An 8,536-nucleotide genomic window follows, 5' to 3' on the forward strand; every position below is an offset into this window, starting at 1 on the left:
CTCCCTTTCTTGTGAAGCTTTCTTCTCTGCTTTGGCCTTTCTCTCACCTTGATTCCCCTTATTTCTTGCTTTATAACCTACCCCTGTCTCAGAACTAACCTCTGTTTTAGCAGGATGTCTGTCTGGGAGTGTGCACCTCACTTTTTTGCCCTTTATGCCCTCCTACCACCTTCCCTCCTGTCCCGTGTTCTGTAGCAGCCGACATGTTCTTGCCAGTGATCTGAACTGTGTTCTTTCCAGAGTTTGCCTTTGCCCCAAATTCCATGTCTTCCCTAAGTGCTCCTGGAGTTTTAGGACCCTTTCTACAGAAGATACGCATGCACCCTTCCCTTGTCCCACAAGCACCTTTGTTTTGGAATCTGGGATTCCATTGCCCAGTGTCTCCTAACTAAGAAAGTAAACACAAGGAAGGGAGCCTGGGGTGACTACACTGCTCTGGTGGTCAAATCTCGATAAAGCCTTACGTGGGCAGTCGCCGCCACCTGCCCCTCGGTCATGAGAAAAAGGAAATCTTTTCCCCCAGTAGTATATTTTAAATTGTGGATCATTTATGATGCACTTAATGTAAATCCATTAGCACTCTAGGTACTCTAGTGGGGCTAAAAAAAGCAAAAGGGCATAAGGACATTCCTGTGCCCACTGAGTCCGTTATGCTCGCATGCACAAGGTCTGAGGGCACATCACATTGCAGAGCGGAAGAGGCGATGTGTGTAGCATCTAGTACGTATGTAGTATCTAGAGACACCGGGGTGCTCTTTTTCCCTTGCAGCTCCTTCACAATTACTTTCAGAACGTGCTGCTCGTTCTTGTAAATGTCACAAGTGGTGCCAAATCTTTGTTTTGGGGTAGATTTGGTTTTGGGGAACATTATTCATTGAATATCTTCCGCAAGGAGCTCAGGTGGGGATGGGTGTCGTGTAGCACGGTGGCACCGACTTTGAAAGAACTTATTCCATAGGGAGATAAATACATAATAGAATAAGACATAGTAATAATTGTGGTAAGCAGATCTACAAGCAGAATGTGAGCAGAGGGAAGATAAAAGCACTGACTCTGATGGGTACGAGGCAGGACTTGTTTCAGAGACGACGTATCTTTTCTGGATCAGAGGTTGGCAAACTGGAGCTCGAATCCTGCCGCCCGCTTTCGCAAACAGCGTTTTCCTGGAACGCGGCCATGCCCGTTTCCTTCTGTATTGTCTGTGGCTGCTTTTAGATTACAGCAGCGGAGCAGAGTAGTTCCACAGAACCATGACCCATAAAGCCTAAAACATTGACTGCTTGGCTCTGTAGAAAGTTCGCCAACCCATTCTAGACTTTTAACTTTGGGAGAATGGGCGGGGAAGTATGAAGGTGGTTTTGATTTACTTCAGTATTTTAATTTGAAGAATCAGAACATTTTTCTACGTTGCTACCATAACAAATGCTTAAAATGAATCTGTATTCACATTTCTCCATTTGTCTCAAGAAAAGTACTTTTAATTAATTAATTTAATTTATTTATTTATTTGTGAGAGAGCGCACAAGCGGGGAGGGGCAGAGGGAGAGGGAGAAGCAGGCTCCCCACTGAATAGGGAGCCTAGTGTGGGGCTCAATCCCAGGACCCTGAGATCATGACCTGAGCCAAAGGCAGACACTTAACTGACTGAGCCACCCAGGAGCCCAAGAAAAGTACTTTTAGAGCTAACTTTTGTCCAGCCCTGGATCTAGTCCAGGAAGCATGCATTACACCAGGTTATGTGTCTTAACTATCTTTTATACTTAAAAAAAAAAAAAAAGATTTTATTTGAGAGAGAGAGAGAGAGCAAGAGAGCACAAGTGGGGAGAAGAGGGAAAAGCAGGCTTCCCACTGAGCAGAGAGCCCGATGTGGGACTCGATCCCAGGACCCTGAGATCATGACCTGAGCCAAAGGCAGATGCTAAACAAACTGAGTCACCCAGGCACCCCACTTTTATACTTTCTTAAAAAGATATGATTTATTGAGGGACACCTGGGTGGCTCATTTGGTTGGGCGTCTGCCTTTGGCTTGGGTCATAATCCCAGAGTCCTGGGATCGAGTCCCGCATCAGGCTTCTTGCTCAGTGGGGAGCCTGCCGCCTCTGCCTCTCCCCCTGCTTGTGCTCTCTCTCTCTGATAAATAAATAAAATCTTTACAAAAATTTAAAAAGACTTTCATTTAAAAAAAATCTTATTTATTGAGAGAAAGCACGCGTAAGTTGGGGTGAGGGGCAGAGGGAGTGGGAGAGAGAATCCCAAACAGACTTCGCTGAGCGTGGAGCCTGACGGGCTCCATCTCAGGACCCTGAGATCATGACCCGAGCTGAAATCAATAGTTCGATGCTTAACTGACTGAGCTGCCCAGGTGCCCCATTTATACTCTCAATCTAGATTCCTGGAACAACCTTTTTTGTAACAGTTATCTGTTGAAGAGATTGGACCCATTGTCCTGGAGAGTGGTCTTTGGATTTGATTGATTGCTTCTTCACAGTGCCCCTTAACTTCCTCTACCCCTGTTTTTACTAAGCAGAATTAGATCTAGGATCTGAGAGATGGAAGTTAGGCAGTTCTGGGGATAGAAGACATCACAGGAGAGATGTTCTTTATGTTGTGTAACATCAGGAGATAGGTCCAGATGTCCCACCATCAGCCTGATTTCTTCATTTACACTAGGGTTGTCGAGAGGTTTTTTAAAAGCTGGCTAAGTGCCCTGAAAGAAGGGGGCAGCGAGCAGTGCAGCTCAAGAGGCTCCTGCCACAGAAGAACAGGGGCCCCACATTGCCCAATCTTATTTTTCAAGAACCATTGGCCATCCTAATTTTAAATGTTAGCTCAATTTAAAAAAATAACTTGTGGCTGCCCCCAAAAATCTAGGGGCCATCAGTTTGCAGCCTCTGCTTTAGGTTTAGATCATAGCACGAATAAAAACAAGTGGAGGTGAGGGATATGTCGAAGAAGGAAGAGACTAGTGTCATCTGGAGCATTGAATTTGATGAAGGAAATAATGGGAAATAAGCGTAGATAAGACTAGAAAATTATTCTGGGGCCAATTCCTGGGGGGCTTTGAATACGTGGCAGGGAATTTGGACTTCGATTATAATTTTACAAGTAAGTTTTTGACAAGGGGAGTAACTTCCAGCTTATGATTCTGGTGGCAATATTAAATAAGCTTTGCCCTAATTCATGCAATAGGTTTAGAGCTTGAAAGAGCAGGAGGACAAGAGACATCAGGGAAGAAAATAGACAGGCCTTAGTAAGTGACTAGATTGACTCAGCCAGCATGTATAGCATACCTGTCCCGTGTCACGTGTGCTAGGCATAGAAGATACACAAGTCATTGAGAAGTCTTTAAAGGAATTTGCGGTTTAGTAGGTGACATGCACTTGAACAAGGAATGGGAAATACAGAACAATACATTGCTAATAAGGATTCAGTACGATGGGACAATGAGGAGGAAAGGGGTCAACTACCTACTACCAATGGTGACATGCTGCTCAGAAGAATCCCTGAACTGAGTTCTGAACAGGTTCAGATACTGGCAGTGAGGAAAAGGCGTTGAGCATTTACTGTGAGTCGGGCACTATTTTAAGTATCAAATATTTCGACTTCCCAACAATTTTATTAAAAGGCGCTATTGCCATCTCCATTTTCTGTGTGGGGAAGCAGGCAATAAAATTCACATGGGTAAGGATCAGAGCTGGGATTTGAACCCAGAAAGTCATTGCAGAGCCTGAGTCCCTAACCGCTGCACATAACAAGAGGCACATAACCAAAGATGAATCACAGATAAAGGCTAAGATTTCTGGTCTCTGAGAATGAAAGACAGGGTCATTACTAACCTGAAAAGGGAGGAGGAGAGGAGGAGCAGGTTTCGGGGTGAAGTAATGAGCTCATGTGGGGAACTTCGGGGTTAAAAATGCTCCCACATAAAGGTGTTTAGCCAGTAAATGGAAACGTGGATGTGGAGCTTAAAAGCAACAAGTTAGGGTTAAAGATGTGGCTTTGGGAGTTATCTGCCCAAAGGTGATCAAGAAATTCTAGGAATGAATGCAAGCGCTAAAAGGATAGGAGGAAGGCTAAGAATGGGACTTTGGGGAATTCCAGAAGTAATCTGGAACAAAATCTGAAAAATAGATGAATGATAAAGATGGCGAATGCCTCAGCTTTTTTAAATAAAAGTAATTTTGAAGGAATGATTTGTATGATACTAGGATTATGGTGTGTGTGTTTTGAGTACAGTTGACAAGTAATGAATCATTTAAATGTGGCTCATAAACTAGCCATGAAGGAGTTCCAGAAATGTTTTGTGCAATGACCACATTCCTAAGATAAGTGTAGGTTGAGATAATTTCAGTTGAAGTCCTCTAATGATCACTGGATAAACTACAGAGATCCAGACCTCTTAACATTTGGAATAAGTCAGCAACGTGGAAGGGGACAATAAGTTCTTGTGTGCCAGATGTCCCCCACATTAGCATTTTAGTCACATAAAAGAATTTTAGTTAAGATCTAAGAATTTGTCGCTGAAAAGATCAGTATAGGGTGGCAATAGCTACTTGGCTATAAGGTGAAGGAGCTGCATGAGAGAAGGAATCAAGCTGTCACGTGGAGATGCTCAGCCTGAATAGATTGGGGGTATCTTGCTGGAAAGAATTAAGGATTTTTAAAAATGGGTGAGTTAGGCTCAGAGGAGCATGTGTGTGATCAGATAGGGCGTTGAAGTCCCTGGGCAGGGGAGCATGATGAAAGCAGTGTTGTAGAGCTCAGTGTGGTGAAACTGGGGCGCCTGGAAGGCCATTGTAACAAATTAGATGATGTGGTGGAAGAAGCAATGATTGATGAATATCGGGCATGGGAGAAAGAAGAATGCCAAATTAATTCTTAAGGTTGGAAACAATGGAATTGCAAGAACAGCATTAACAGAAGTGGGAAGAGTCAAGAATGTCATTCTGGGAAGGGAAGTTTTGTTTGCATTTTAGGTGATGTATGTATGGGTAGCTGGAGGTATAGGACCACAGTTTGGCTTTGGATTTTTGTCTTGGGAAGAGGGAAAAGAATGAAGCTTTTGGCAGAATTCCACAGAAGGAGGGAGAAAACAAATGAGATGGAGAAACCATGTTCTAAGAGGAAAACGAGAGTACAGTGTCTCTGAAGTCCAGTAAGAAATCAATGGTTCCAAACATAGCAAAGGTTTTTACAACAGGATATTAAGATAGTGTGAAGCTGGATGCCAAGAGTATACATTTTATTCAAAATAGAAGGAAGTAGGGGTTCCTGGCTGGCTTAGTGGAGCACGGGACTCCTGATTTTGGGGTTGTAAATTCGAGCCCCAAGTTGAGTGTAGAGACTACTTTAAAATCTAAAGAAAAAAATGGAAGTAGAAAACAACGTGATCATTTGGAATTGTCAAGTGAGGGTGTAATTTAGTTCTGATTTAATGGATTGATCCAGTGGGATAGAATTTGAACATGTCATGGAAGGATGTTAATGGAAGTTTCCTTAGGAGGCTGAAATGAGTAGGATCACAAGCCTAGGTGAAGGTAGCTGTCGGGCAGATGAGCAAAGTCAAACACCGAACCAGAAACTAAGGAATGCCTGGGGGGTACCTGATCGTAAAACCCAAGGAAATACATGAGGACAGAGGATTTGTTGAATGGAAGAGGAAAGGTAAAGGAATTGGGGAGTTGCGGTGGGCTGTGGGGATGGTAGAAATTTGAAATTATCTATTGTACATTAAGGATTGAAGCCGTGGACTCTCATCTATGACAGTTACAAAGGAAGCATTTGAGAGCGAAAGGTAGGATCTCCAAGTACCCAACAACCTCTGCTAGCTTTTGCGTCCAGGTCCTCCATTTTGTAAGCCACAGTGCCGCCTTCCCTTCGCAACACAGTTGTTGGTTGCCCTCTGCTGGTCAGTTTTGGTTTTGCCTCTCCAGACATTTAAGTCTGAGAGCATGCGCAAAATGGCACTTGGTAGGTAGGAAGCTCAGTACTGAGCCTGTTAAGGGTCTGTTCTTTCAGTACATACTCGATCACATCTGCGTATAAAGGCCTAGTAAAGGAAATACAGAACAAAACCAAAATACACAGTCCTGTCAAGAAGCTTATAGTCCAGCCTGAGTGAAGATTAAAATATGCATCCATAACTACTGTAAAAAATCCATTTACTCAACAAAGTTTATTTATTTAATTTTCAATCGAGTGGCTTGTATTGTGCCATGAGTTGATGTTCTACTGGGGAAGAAAGACTTCACAAAACATGATTAGGGTATGGTGGGTGACGAGGGGTTAGAGATTACTTACCAGGAGAACCAACACTGATGTGGAGGCTGAGTAGAAGGTGAGGATGGGAAAGATTGATTCAGGCAGAGAATAGCATGAACACAGACAAATACTATACCAGGAACTAAAAGAATGCCATTGGTTGGAAAGTAGTGAGTAGGAAAGAATGGTGAGTGAATAGGGACCAGGTCATGAGACACACAAAGCAGTCACGGAAGGGTTTAAGGTCTCGGCTACAATTGGATGCTTTACAACCTCCTTTCCTAATGACTCCAGTAAGTGGTTGGTCTAGCCTGCACGTACCCTGAGAAACGTGAACAGATCTAAGATCTATTTAGGAAGCCGAATATTACTTTTATTTTAATTAGTTCTTACAGAGGGGTGTCAAAGATGTCTTGCATGCAACCAAGTCGGTGGTGGTGGTAGAATGACTCCAGCTGGAGTAATCAAGAGCCTCAAAGAGGAAGGATAAAAGGATGTGCAGGATGGGAAGTTATAAATGATGGGAGTGCTGGGGTGGGAAGGAGACAGTGGTGGGGATGATCTCAGAAGAGCATGAGTAAGGGTACAAAGGCGGGAAACTGTAAAGTAGAAACGTGTAGAAAGCTCTGTGAATTACTCTTGAACGCCCTGCCCTATGGGAGATCCTTCTTGGAGAAAATGATGCTGTGTAAGATAATGAAATACAAAAAGAACATCCTCAACAAGTATCCTACATATTCCCCGTGATCAGAAATTGGGGGATAGGAAGAACCAGATAAGGTGAGTACAGGAGGGTTGGAGGTTAAAGAAGGAATTAATTCCCTAGCTTGGTTAATACACGGAGACTTTAGAACAGTACTTGGCACCTAATGAGCATTCAGTAAAAAGGATTATCTCCCCACACTCCAGCTAGATGTGTAGTGTTTACGTTTCAACAGGCTACTTCCTCCTAGCTCAGTGAGAGCCGAGATGAGCCGCCTCAAAGAAATCCAAATGAGAGAAATGCCTTTTCCTGGGTCTCAATTATAATCACACTCAGGTCATGAAATCCAGAGGTGCCCCCTTTCCTGGAAACTCTAATTTTGACTATTATAGCACAACAGGCATTCACATTTCCCAAAACCTACCCTTCTTCCACCAAATCCTTTGCCATTCCCTTCCCCAAGAATCAAACGTGTGCCAAAGCTCTAACAAACCTGAAGTTACAGAATTCGGAAAGTGCCTTGTGTCCTGGCCGCCAGTTATGTCCAATCCAGTTGTGCACGAGTAAGCCGCTCATGATCACCTCCGTCCCTCCCAATCCAGAGGTGAGACCTCTCGGCTTCTATTTCTGAGACAGAAAGGGAAGTGCACGAAAGACACGTGCGCGGGGCGGAGGGGGGGGTCCCCTTTACGTATCCTGAAGGAGGGGGGAAAAAAGCGGCCGTCACGAACAGGATTCGAACCTGTGCGGGGAAACCCCATTGGATTTCGAGTCCAACGCCTTAACCACTCGGCCACCGTGACTTCCAAAACCGTCTTTGGCCGCGCGCTTACAGAAGGGGTCCGCATTGCGACCACGGACGGAGTGTGGCAATAGGAGGCGGGCCCCGACCCCATACACACACACCCTGTGACCCCCGCCCTCCGCCCCTTACCCCGCCTCTACGCCACTCAAAGGAACAGGCTGGTGGACCGGGTGACCCGGAGGGGGGGTCCTCCCGCCCAGACAAGTTTGGGGTCTCAAAGGGCGCAAAGCTATTTAGAAGGCGATGGCGGGGCCTGCAGAGTAATCAGTTGGAGGGAAGGGGCTGGGCCCCAGGGTGGCGGCTAGAGGACTCCTCGGGTTAAGGAGTGACAGGGGGTGCTGAGGCAAGGTGTTAGGAGTGAGGGAGACTCAGAGTTGAAAAAGGGAAGTCCTGGGGATGGATGAAAGACAGGAACTTCCTGGGGAAAGGGGTTTGGGGCTCCTTGGGATTAAGGGCTCCGTGGGGTCGGAAATGTGCAAGGTAAGGACCCCTCGGAGCTATGAGCTGGGGGTTCCTCCAGCGACGGACGTCGGCTTGGGGTAGGCTAGAGACGTACCCCACTCCCTGGGCTGAGCGGCCGAGGGAGGAAAGGCTTCGCGTCGGGTAGAGAACGATCTCAGGGGAGTGGGCGCCCCCTCCAGGAAGCAGCCGCCTTCCCAAAGCTCCCGCGGCCGCCGCCGCCGCCGCCGGGGAGGCCGCCAGGGTGGGTCCCGCGCCGGGAGCTTGGCCGCCGCCGTGCCTGACCGGTCGGCAGGGGGCGCTGCGCG

At 45.9% G+C, this 8,536-nt stretch overlaps 1 non-coding gene across 1 annotated transcript; it reads right to left on the minus strand.

Annotated features, from left to right (window-relative positions):
* Positions 1-7,685: 7,685 nt before the first annotated feature.
* TRNAS-CGA (transfer RNA serine (anticodon CGA)) lies at positions 7,686-7,767 on the minus strand. The gene has a single exon. It is a non-coding gene; the product is annotated as a tRNA-Ser (tRNA).
* Between the last annotated feature and the right edge of the window lie 769 nt (positions 7,768-8,536).

The sequence above is a fragment of the Ursus americanus genome, chromosome 17 (assembly GCF_024610735.1).
Source record: "Ursus americanus isolate L20-20 chromosome 17, mUrsAme1.1.p, whole genome shotgun sequence".
Classification (NCBI taxonomy): Eukaryota; Metazoa; Chordata; class Mammalia; order Carnivora; family Ursidae; genus Ursus; species Ursus americanus.